General features: G+C 37.4%; 1 protein-coding gene across 1 annotated transcript in view; it reads left to right on the top strand.

Annotated features, from left to right (window-relative positions):
- The window catches only part of LOC111057547 (ion transport peptide-like), a 514,789-nt gene that overhangs the window by 366,301 nt on the left and 135,891 nt on the right, over window positions 1-12,597 (top strand). The gene's annotated exons all lie outside the window — the stretch shown is intronic.

Genomic DNA, 12,597 nt, shown 5'->3' with positions numbered 1-12,597 from the left:
AAAGCGCATACAGTATTGGCCATCTTTGAATTTTTTTTCAATTACGGTCTCAGTCACTACACCTCCGTGTTTACGGAGGTAGTGTCTTAGTGCGCCTCTAGAAGGTTGAACATTAACTATATTTCATTTTGATAACTTTAAAGTGAAAAAACACTCATATTCTTTTGGTGTGGCGACTACCGTTTCGAGTTTCTGTTCGGCTTAAGAATGTACAACACACCAGCACTAAACGGTCGTCGTTACACCAAAAGAATGTGTTTTTTCAGTTTAAAGTTATCAAAATACAATATACTTTGTAATAATATTGGTGAAAAATATGGATAATCAACAACGAATCAACTGAAACACGACTTTCTTACTTATCCGAGTGAGTAAATAGATTAATGGGTAAAAGAATGAGTGTCATTTTACTTCTACCTAATATATATTAATATAAAATATAATGTCAAAAAACTGATATGTTTATACATCATTCAGTTTTGAAGCTGTGCTATTCGAATTACAGCACGATCTTTAATAACTTCTGCTTTATTAATTAGCCACGGTTGTGGGATCAGAGGAAACACATACCGTAATTCAAAACACTACTAGCAGTTTTAATGATTCTAAACTTTGAAGAAAGTATAGGTATATACAGTAGTTCAATTGAAATATTATTCATGATTGTAAATGTCATAATGTCAATAAAAAAATTACGGTGTAAACTATACAGTTAATTTTGTAGACCTACCAGGGTTCGCTATTTTATAATTCATTCTCTATAACTCATTCTCTATTAAATGTACGCCAGCTATGAATCATATTAAGTCTAAAAAAGCTTTGATAATATATATATGTAATATTTATCCTACACGATTCAAAATCAACACTTTTTTACTTGAAAGTTTTGAAAAAATAATGAATTTAGTCTTAAACTCCAGAATAGAGTTGAGCGCACCCGTAAATACATCGTACTTAAATTCGTTTAAAAAGAAACTAATTTAGATTATCAACAATGTTTTTATAATTTATTGTTGATCAATAACATGATAATTCTTATTTATAAACCATGACTCGGCTAAATTTAATACTTTTGTAAAAGAAGTAAGTTTGAATTTGAATAAGCTATCTTGAAACATGTAGCCTACAAATTGGTTAACCAATAACTAAAAATATTAATATAATTCAATGATTACTACCCTTGGAATTTATGATGTAGGTTAAAATTTGAATTGGAAAAATAAAATAACAAGTCATTATTTCAAAAAAGTGATATCAGTTGAATTATTAACGTTTATTCACGAAAAATTCCATTTAACATAGGGTTTTCAATGTAAACACGGGTTGAAGTGTACGCTTTTGAACAGCTGATCACCTGATGGTTCTAGCCTTGTAGTTTCGCAAGCAACGGCACAACGTGATAACAACAGCAAACGGCAAGCGCATGGAAAGCCAAGAATTTCAAACTCTGTCAAAGCCCGTGAATATGCAAGGATACAAAACTTATATAAGAGAGACCCGCGTCGACTGGCCGACTGTGTGGTGAACAATAACTTTCATCCGTTGAGAGACACCAACGATATCAGAGCCCCAAAGCCGCCCATCGAGCTTGCTATTGAGTACTCCGAGCTGTGGGGTGTTGTGTCACCCAGTGCCCATGTCTATGAGGAGCGTGGTGTAAGCGTTGGGAGCAGACGGATCTTTTCATATTTTACAACAGGCGAAATCCTTAAACGCATCAAGCGCATGAAAAATGGAGGAGCGCCAGGACATGATGGAGTTACCTCCAGGCGTGGTCTCCTCCGTTGCAAAGAGGCAGCCATAATATTGCAGAAGAGGTTCACAATAGTAGTGGTTACAGGCCGTGTGCCACTATTGTGGCATGGGAACCGGACGATTTTCATCCCGAAGCAGGGCAAAGACCTGTCCTTGCCTGGCAGCTGGAGGCCTCTCACAATTGGTTCTATAATATACAGGATTTTCGCAGGCCTGCTGGAGTGTCGCCTTCGTAGGTCAGTTGATCTCAATGTCTGTCAACGTGGTTTCCAACCGGGCACTGGGTGCCACACCAACTGTGTGATACTCAATCGCGCCCTGCGTAGTGTACGAAATAGGGCTACTAAGCAGCTACATGTTACTATTTTAGACCAATCTAAGGCCTTTGACATCACTCACGGTGCCACGGTCCCTCACGGTGCTATATTTGATGCCTTGGCGTCGAGAGGTCTGCCAAGTAGCCTCTTGAGCCTAATGGGCGATATTTTCGGGAAAGGTAGAACTGTTGTGGATTCCCAGCAAGTGATGTTTTGAACGAAGAAACCAATCATCTGGGTAGATATCAATTACTTGATCGTTTGATTCAAGAGTTTTGGAGAAGGTGGAACATAGAATATCTCCATAATATGCAAAAGAGACAAAAATGGATGACTCCCACTGATCCAATAGAAGTTGGATCTATTGTTATAATAAAAACTGACAATAGTCCTCCGCTCCACTGGCCCATTGGAGTTGTAGAAGAAGTCGTACCAGGTGCAGACGGCACGATTCGTGTAGTGAAAATACGCACAAAAACTGGAGTATTCACCAGGCCAGTGACAAAAATTTGTAAATTACCATCACAATGAATTATTAATGTTTGAAAGCAGCTTGCGTATTATTCTTTATTATTTATTTATTCATATCATTTGCATCGCTTATGGTTTATAAGCCAGTTATAGCCTATTATTTTACAATCGAGAATATGAGTTTATTTTTTTATTATTCTATTTTTATTTATTATCTTATTTCGCGTTTAGCCGTAATTATTTGCAGTTTCCATTACCTTTGTCACAATTTCCTTCCCTTAACATGTTGGCGGTTTTGAGGGACATCCATGACCCTCAAGTGTATTATGTTGATAGGTTTTGAGCTCATTCATACCCCTCACACAGATGTTTTATTTATTGGTTGTGAGGCCACCTGGATCCATCAGTCTCTATGCTTTTCATATGGGAGCTTAATAAACATAACCCAAGGGTCTAGGATCAGCACTTAACCCAGGACATTTCCCTTTCAGTTTTCTCTGCTGAATTTGAAAAGAATAGTTCTTGTGAAATGAGTAGTATGATATTTTGACCTAGTTCTGGTTATTTTCAAAGTCTGGAATATTGATAACTTTATTTTTTCATTCTGTAGACATGAGATATGGTATTCCAGCTGTTCAAAGTAGAAAAATATGATCAAGTCAGCATATTAAAACTGAGCTGTTTAAGTTATGTGTGTTCTAGTTTGTCTGCATGGATGTATTGTTTAGTGCTAAACCCTAATTTTAAAAAAATTTCTAGAATAAAAAAATGGGTCAATATCTCATCACGAGAAATGAGGAAATTTCTTGGTGTGATAATGTTCATGGGGATGAACAGAAAACCTAAACTCAGGCAATATTGGAGTAAAAAAATCATTCATAAGAATTTTTTACCTGAAGTAATGAGCTCCACTAGATTTGAGCTGATTCTTGCAATGTTTCATTGTGGAAACAATGAGAATCCAAGAGGTGGGAGGCTCTACAAGATTCAAGATCTTATAGATATGTGTGTTGAGAATTTTGGGAGATGGTATTGTCCTGAAGATGTAATTTGCATTGATGAATCTATGGTCCCATTTAGAGGCAGGATTATTTTCGGCAATATAATAAATCAAGAAGAATAAATATGGTATTAAAGTGTATAAGTTGTGTTGTAAGGATTTTTATACTCTCCAATATAGTATTTATGCAGGTAAAGAGTCTGTTAGGCAGACAAATATTGCTGCCAAGACTGTAATGAATCTCATGGAGTCGTACTTAGATTCTGGCGTACCTTAGTTACTGATAATTGGTATACTAGTGTAGGGCTGGCAGAAGCACTCAACAATAGACTCACTCATTTAGTTGAAACATTAAATTCAAAAAGATCTGACAACCCTAAAGATGTTATACAAAAGAATTGAAAAAAGGAGAAATATTTGCTCAGCAAAATGATTCAAATGTTGTTGTCATGAAATGGAGGGCTTTGAAAAAGAACAATGCCACTGATCTCCTTTTGCTTTCTACAAGACATGATGACTCAATGGTTGAGGTCCAAAAGAGATCTGCAACAGTGCTAAAACCTGAAATTGTTATCTTTTATAATAAAGCAAAATCGTACATAGATAGAGCAGATCAGATGGCTGCTTATTCATCTGCTTTACGGCGTTCGTTGAAATGGTATAGGAAAATTGCTTTTGATCTGATACTTGGAACAGCTGTTGTCAATGCATATTCTTTGTTCAAAAGTGTCACAAAAAAGACATTGATGTTACTGATTTTAAAGAGGAAATAATTAGTCATTTGTTTGAAATAAATGAGAATGAACTTGCTGAGGATAATGTCCCTATTGAAGTTGTGCATCATCTGCAAAAATCCAATAGGCGCAAGCGGTGTCAACCGTGTTATAAGAAATATGTTGCTTAGGAGGTCGCCCATTAGCACAAAAAAAGACACCAAAAATATATTCTTATTGTAAGAAATGTGCCTCAAATGTTTCATGTTAAAGCATCATGTGTAATAATTGTTTTTGCATTCTTTTTTCAAAAAAAAAAAAATTCATTATCTAATTATCTTATCTTATCTCACTATCATCATTACGTATTATCATATTTTTTAAAATAATTCAATAAATATTTTATACTCAAGATATTGTTTTTATTTGGTATAACCTCCTACTTTGTGGATAGAAAGTCCAAAATTTGAAGGGATTTTATGACCCTCAGTTTGAAAACATGCCTCTCAGGTTTTGAGGGTCAAATTGACCTCAGATTTGATTAATTGAGAAATAGAATATCTAAATGAAATGTACACATGGAAATGATGTAAGTATAGTTATAATTTTTCTCTTGTCATTAATTAGATCAACTTAATTTTAACCAGCTGATTTGAGGAACCTGAGGGTCACGGATGTCCCTCAAAACCGCCAACGTGTTAACACTTTGCGTGCCGAATATATTTTTGGCAAGTTATCTGAAGATTGCTTAGCCCGTCACAGGACGGGCTGTCAAGTCATTTGAAGATTGCTCATCCCGTCATGTGACGTGGTGCTCTTTCCATTGCTTTTTAAATGTACTACACCGTCACTAGACGAGATTTAGTGTCTCAGATCAAAGCTTTGTTCTCCTAGTTACCTTAGAATCCGCTAGATAGCGTGAAAATGCAGGAATACAACGTTACTAGCCATCTGATTCAACTGCTGTTTCCATCATTCAGATCAGGAAGATGGCTTCTGACAATCTGAATGACTCTGATATTGATGCGTTATTAGAAGGTGATTTTAGTGAGAATAGTGATGAAGATTTTCTTCTTGACAATTCTGATGATGATCCCGACTATATTCAGCAGGAACTTCAAATAATCAAGGTTAGTAGAACTTTATTATTCATATAATTCAACTTCATCCCTACAGCTAACCTAAAAAATTTTGTTGATGTCTCCAATCTTCCAAAAATTTCCAGTATGTATTCATTTTGGATAATACAGACAATGCTTTCACAGTTTCTAATGACAATTTTGTCATTTTATTTGTTTAGATTCACAATCGGAAATGGATGAGACAGACGAGAACCAAGCCAGTGACGAACCAGCAACTATTCGTCCTGCTCCACAACCAGCAACTATTCGTCCTGCTCCACCTAGACGAGTGGAAACCAGCGACTGAATACTTTTGTATGGGATGACGAGGATGCTGTTCCAACTGTGGAAGTATTCAATGATAATAGTGGTGTGACTGAAAATTTCAACTTAGATAATAGTAGTTCAGTGCTAGACTTTTTCTCTTACTTTGTTGATAATCAAGTTATTGGTGTTTTCAAGGAACAAACTAATCTATATGCAAGACAAAAGTTGAGAAAAATGAGAAGTACTAATACTCTAAAAGCTAATTCTAGAATGAATGAGTGGAAAAGTGTGACAAAAGCAGACATAAAAAAGTTCATAGGCATAATTTTTCATCAAAGTATTAGCAATAGACCTCAGATAATTGATCACTGGAGTAAAGACCCCACTATTTCTTGTAACTACTGTCCCAATGTTATGAGCAAGAACAGATTTCTTCTTATTCTTTCAAACCTTCACTTGAACGATAATTCGAAATTTATAAAGAAAGGTGAGCCAGGTCATGATCCACTTTATAAAAATCGACCTTTGATTGACAGCATTCAAAAAACTTTCCAGCAGGCATATGTCCCTGGAGAAAAAATCACAATAGATGAGGGTATGTGTCCATTCAGAGGTAGATTACATTTCAAGCAGTATATGCCTCAAAAACCAAATAAGTATGGTATAAAACTGTACATGCTTTCTGAAGCCACCACTGGCTATGTTTGTAATTTTAATGTATTTTGTGGCCAGAGTAATGTTGTTGTAAATATTGTTACAACTTTATTAGGGAGCTTATCTGGAGTTGGTCGTACTCTGTACACAGACAGATTTTACACAAGTCCTGAACTTGCAAGGGAACTTGAGAAAATTGAAACTGGTCTTGTTGGAACAGTGATGAAAAATCGTAGGGGTTTGCCTAGAGATTTGAAAAATCCAAACCTACAAAAAGGGGAGCAAATATTTCGTAGGAGTGGGAATCTGTTAGCTATATGCTGGAAAGACAAACGTCCAGTGTATATGTTGAGTACTAGGCACACTGCTCAAATGACAACTTTTCAAACAAAAAGAGGCATTGAAAAAACCAAGCCTGCTTGTGTCTTGGATTATAATCAGAATAAGGCTGGTGTTGATCTCACAGATCAAATGATGTCTTATGGGGCATTTGAGCATAGAACAGTAAAATGGTGGAAAAAGCTAACTTTTCACTGTCTTCTTATGTGTGTAGTAAATTCTTGTATCTTACATAACCAGGTCAAAAGAAATAGGTTGTCAATAACCCAGTTCATGAGATTTCTAAGTGCTGAACTTGCAATATGTGAAAGAGATACTGCACAAGAGGGTCCACAGCCAGGTCCAAGTGGTGGCCAGTTAGGTAGGCTTGCAAATGGCAAACACTATTTGGAAAAAATTCCTGTACCTCCCGGGAAAAAAAGAGTACAGAGGGCATGTAAAGTTTGCTCTGCTAGGGGTAAAAATGAAACAGGGAAAGCAAAAAGGAAAGACACTTCCCACTGGTGCTCTGAATGTAAAATAGCTCTTTGCATGGAGTCATGCTTCAAAATATTTCATACAAAAAGAAATTTTTCCGCACCATTATAAGTGTAATTATATGACTTTATTCATTTAACAATATATTCTGTGTTTCTAAATGATTGTGTTCGTTTTTTATCGAATCCTGACCCAAATCTCTAAACACTAACGTTTGGTTCAATTTTTAAAAATGTCAAAAAATTATATTTTTCAAACCATTCTGATGAATATATGAAATTTTTATAGATATGAAATGGTATGAATAGAAAGAGGAAGAGAAGATCTTTCAAGAGAGGTAAGTGTGATTGAAATGAGTTGAGTAGTTATTGAGCTATGAATGTTCAAAATGTAGCAAAAACAGCCGGCTGGCTTGGAAAGGCCAGCCGTAAATTGACCGGCAGGCTTGGAATGACCTGCCAAAAACCGGCCGGCACGCAAAGTGTTAAACCATTCTCTTCCGCGGGCCTCTTTCCCCTAAAGCCTTCAGTGAAAGCCTCCACTGAAGTGAAGATCTTTCCTCTTCCTGTCTTAGTTTTTTCTCGCGTTTTTCGCTTAATCTTCCCGTTTTTTCATATGTGGTTCAGAAACTGTCGTTTCAGGGCGGGGGAGTATGTAGAGGCCAGCAATCAAGTATTATCAGACAGGCAGGCAAGATAAGATAGCGACCGGTCGGCTACAAGGCCAATATTCACTTTTCCCCTTTTATAGTTAGTTGTGGAATCGCTTTCCTCAGTGAAACAACTCGACGCTAAATTTGTTCTCCGCCATTAATACTACAACGCTTGATACTTTATTCACATATTTCTGGAAACCTGCAGGTAGTACAGTATCTCCTTATTTTGATCAACCAACGGGTGAGTCATTTATATTTAATTAATATTCGCAATATACAGTCCACTTATTTCAATGCTATTACCGCCCCACCAACTGTACTCTCCATTAGTGGGGAAGAGTATCCCATGAATCTTTGTAGAGGGGTCAAGCAGGGTGATCCTCTGTCCGCATTTTTGTTTAACCTTGTGATTGATCCTGTGTTTGATGTGTTGGGTGGTGCAAACGGTGCCGTGTCTGGTGGTGAGGCCCATGCCCTGGGATACGCTGACGACTTGGTGCTGCTTTCCAAGGATAGCGGTGTGGCGCAGAGGCAACTGGAAGAAACTGAAAGATTCCTGTCTAGTATAGGTCTCTCTCTGAATAATACAAAATGCATGGCTGCATCTGTCTTCAATACCTCTAAGAAATATCAAGTGGAGAAAAGTTGTTTGCATTTTGCAAACAGCTCCCAGGTGAGAAGCCTAGCTGTGGATGAGAGCTTCAAGTACTTGGGTGTGGACTTCACCATTGGGCGCGGCATGTCTGTTGAGCACGCACTAATTTCAATTAATGATGTTCTTGTTTCGTTTAATGATTTGCGTCTTAAGCCTCGACAGAAAATCAATCTCTTTTTCACCTATGTACTACCAAAATTCTATCACATTCTATCCATAGTGTAACGATCCATTTCCATAATAATAAAAATATTGTCCAATTTTCTAAAACAAATTCATTCCAACTCTGCTATCTGCCAACTATCATAGCAGATAAGGCAGCTCTAGCCAAGCTCCAACACATAATAGTTGAAAAACAAACAACTTAGGCACCTTTATCCTCTTTCCCGTTCCTTACTGGCATTATGATAAGCAGGTCAGTGCAAGAAACAAATCGGCAGTAATGAGAGAGTGAACAGTGCGGTTACAAAGTTAGCAGTGAACGGTGCGATCCCAAAAGTTGACGTGTCAAGCTGTGTCGAACGAGTGCATGTAGGCAAATCATTATTAACAGCGGTGAGTACAAGAATCACATTCATTATTGTCATTTGCCAGTTTCAAATTATAGTCCCCGACCTAATATTTTTTTATCCATCACCATCCTGAATACCACCAAGTTTCATAATTAGATTCGCCAATATTTTAAAGATAAACCCTATTCCCCTCACCATAACCTCCTTTTTGAAAAAATTTAAGAGTTATATTTTGATAGAAATAGAATCTGTTACAATAGGTAGAGTGAGCGGTGCCTAGCTGCTGCGGCTGGATAACCTAATCCGCATGTGGGTGAGGCGGACTCTGCATCTTCATATGTCTACCCCTAATGGACTATTTTATGCAAGAAAGAGGGATGGAGGACTTGGGCTGCCCAGGGTGTCGAATGTGGTCAGGCTGTGCAGCAAACGAATGATGCATGGCCTGTCTACTTTCGAACATCCCTGCAAGGAATATTACGACTGTGGCCCTATGCCCTCGGAGGTTGCGGAGAGCCTGTTGATGGGGCTGCCGCCTGAGCCTGTAAGGGCTGACTTTGATGAACCTAAAGAGAGATGAGACTGTCTCATGGGCAGAAAACGCATCTACAGGTCATGGGGTGAAGGCCCTGTCGGATAGTAGGGATGCTAACTACTGGTTGTATAATGACCGCATTATTAAATCCGAGTCTAAATTCATTAACTTACTTAAATACAGGACCAATACTCTTGGCACAAGAGATGCACTGTGGCGGGAGGATAAGATGAGAGAGCGATTATGCAGGAAATGTCGCCATCCTCATGAGACGCTTGCTCATATTACTGGGTACTGTGAGGGCAACCTAGCTGAGCGAATCCAGCGACACAATAAAATTCGCGACATGATTTGCGAAAAACTCAGTCAGAAACCTGATATAACTGTTGCGAAGGAACAGACATTCTCAGTGGATTTGCAGATGTTTAGGCCTGATTTGGTGGCGAAGAGCGGTGACAAGGCTTACATCTGTGACGTGACGGTTAGATATGAGCACTCCGACTCCTTGACGTGCGGCCAAGGAGAAAGTACAGAAATATAAAATTATTGAGAAGGAAGTGTGTCGCATCTTTGGCGTCAGCGAAACTGTCTCAATGCCGCTGGTGTTTGGGGTTAGGGGTGCCCTACCTCAATCAACTGTGTCCGTAATGAAGAAGCTTGGTATATACAGATTCAGCTTCGGCATGAATATATGCCAACGAAATATGATATCTGGTCTAGAGGTTGCTCTCCATCACATTGAGTCTTGAGTGCCGTGGGTGTTGGTCCTGGCCTTGTTGCCCTGCTTGACCCTCCCTCTTTTGTGTTGTGTTGTATTATCTTGTTTGTGTGCCCTGACTCTCCAACCAGTTAATGTGTACTGCTTTGATTGTAACAGATGTGCTGCTGAAATGATAAACTAATGAAAGTCTTTGCATTGTTTCAGTGTTGACAACACGGATACAACACGAGATGTGGTGAGCGGCTCTGCTTTGCAGATGGTCCGGACCTAATCGGGAACCAGAGAGGTAGAGAGCGTATCACCTGGGAGCAACATCTTCATAACATAATAGTACTAACCCAGTGCACGACAGGTTCACCCCTTGAGGGTTCGAGTCTAGAGTTATGCACTGGCCCTTAACGTACTTAATCTAGCAAATACTCTACAAGAGTAGGCCTACTTGATAATTAGAAAAAAATCCTAATTTAAATTTCCAAGTTAACCTTTCAAGATGAATCCACCTTTTCAAAATAACGATAGATCAGAAATAGAATGTTTACCAAGAACAATTTTAATCGAGAGAGCTTGGGGCACAATCTGAACGTGACAACTTTGAAAAATGTAGATTACAGAATGAGTTAAACACAGTTAATGTATCAAACAGACAAGAGGTTCAACCACCAACTTCAGTACATGAAGATTTAGAATTAAAAACACTTGTAAGAACAATTTCAGGCGAAGAAAATTGACAAAAAGTAGATGAGTTTATTCACAATTAAAATTTGTAGCGCAGTCTGGAAATTGGTCTAATAACGATAAAAAGCTATTGTATGTAGATTGAAAACATCTGCAGCCTCGTCTGTATGTTTGAACACGGGTGGGTATATTGAATTATTATCAGAGGAAGCTACTTTTGATTATGAAAAAGTTCTACTTGAAAGAGTCAAAGAAATATACAAGAACCTGAAAGCCATTTATTCGCGTTGAGTGCAATAAAACAACACAGGAATGAACCAATATGCACGTACAAGGACTGCTGTCGAGAATTAGGCTTATAAGCATACCACTCCCTTCAGAAGCTAAATACGTTCGCCTTCAAATGTGTATCATTAAAGAAGAGAGGAAGGCCCAGCTGTATTCTAGAGAAAGAGTTCAATGAGACGGCAAAACCAGGACCCACAAAAGGAGATTCGAATGGACGAATTGGGACTTTGGCCAGTGTTTTCAGAGAAGAGAGGAAAGTGCAGAATACCACAGTGCACAGCAGCATTCAAAAAGTGTTTTGTCAAAAATGCCAAGTGCACTTGTACACTAGACAAAAACTGTTTTATAATTTCCATAAGAAATAACCCATTTATTTTCTCATAGATATTTGTACATAGTTATTTATTATATTTCCCAGTATTTCTCACCTACTTCACAGTTTTATCTTTTTCATCCACGTCGAGTAACAAATTTTCAATAAAATAATACACTTATGAATGAATATAATAAGTTAGGCTAGTTATAGATCACAGAGAACTGTATGTATTATTTACAACAAAAATTGGTAAAAACGTTTATGGTTTCAATGAATTAGTATTTAGTAAAATAATATCATTATAATATTAGTAATAATATTTATCCATTGAAATTTGATATACTGTACTCTGTCTGATATTCAAGAAAATAGTAATAGAGCTTGCCTGTCACTATTCAACTGCTTGTCTCTACTCAGACCCACTGTGGACCACTGTAACTCTCAAGTCACGCTCCCTCCTGGAAGTCCCCTAACCCCCTCTGGAGGAAAATTAGAAAAATGGTCAAAATATATCAAGATTGATATATTCAAAGTTAATAATACTGAAATTAATTTCAGTGGGCAGTAGATGGATAAGACGCTTACAGGGAAGCATTCAATATAACAATATGTATGAGAATTCTGTTTCTATATGCATAATGTTTAGTGATAGAATATGAAATCTTGTAAATAGCAGCTAGTTTTAATAATTAAATAAAACTTCATTTGACTTGACTCTGATGGACCGATTAAAAGAAAAGGGTTTCTAATGAGATATGAGAAGTATTTTGGCTAAACTTGTAAATATTTTGGCCAAACGTAGAAGAGAAGTTGTAATCATACAAAACATTTATTTCTGAAACCTTTCCAGTAGGCTAATTAAGGTAACCTACCTATCCTTCATAAGGTTATAAGATTCAATGAGCTAATGTTTTCAAGATTGGTCATCTATTACCTAGTACTTTAAACAGGTCGATCCAGTGGATATGATGGAATAATGAGTTGAAATTACAACTGTCTGTGAATTGTTTTCAACTTTCTCATAGAAAGTCTTCCCTGTTAACACAGGTTCAATTCACATAAAGGCAGTAGTATTCATGAACGTTTTCTTGATGTACCATGTATCGTTTAATTAAGAATTAAAAGT

The sequence above is a fragment of the Nilaparvata lugens genome, chromosome 2 (assembly GCF_014356525.2).
Source record: "Nilaparvata lugens isolate BPH chromosome 2, ASM1435652v1, whole genome shotgun sequence".
Lineage (NCBI taxonomy): Eukaryota > Metazoa > Arthropoda > Insecta > Hemiptera > Delphacidae > Nilaparvata > Nilaparvata lugens.
Note: the sequence above shows the minus strand (reverse complement) of the source record. Positions and strands in the feature narration are given on the sequence as shown.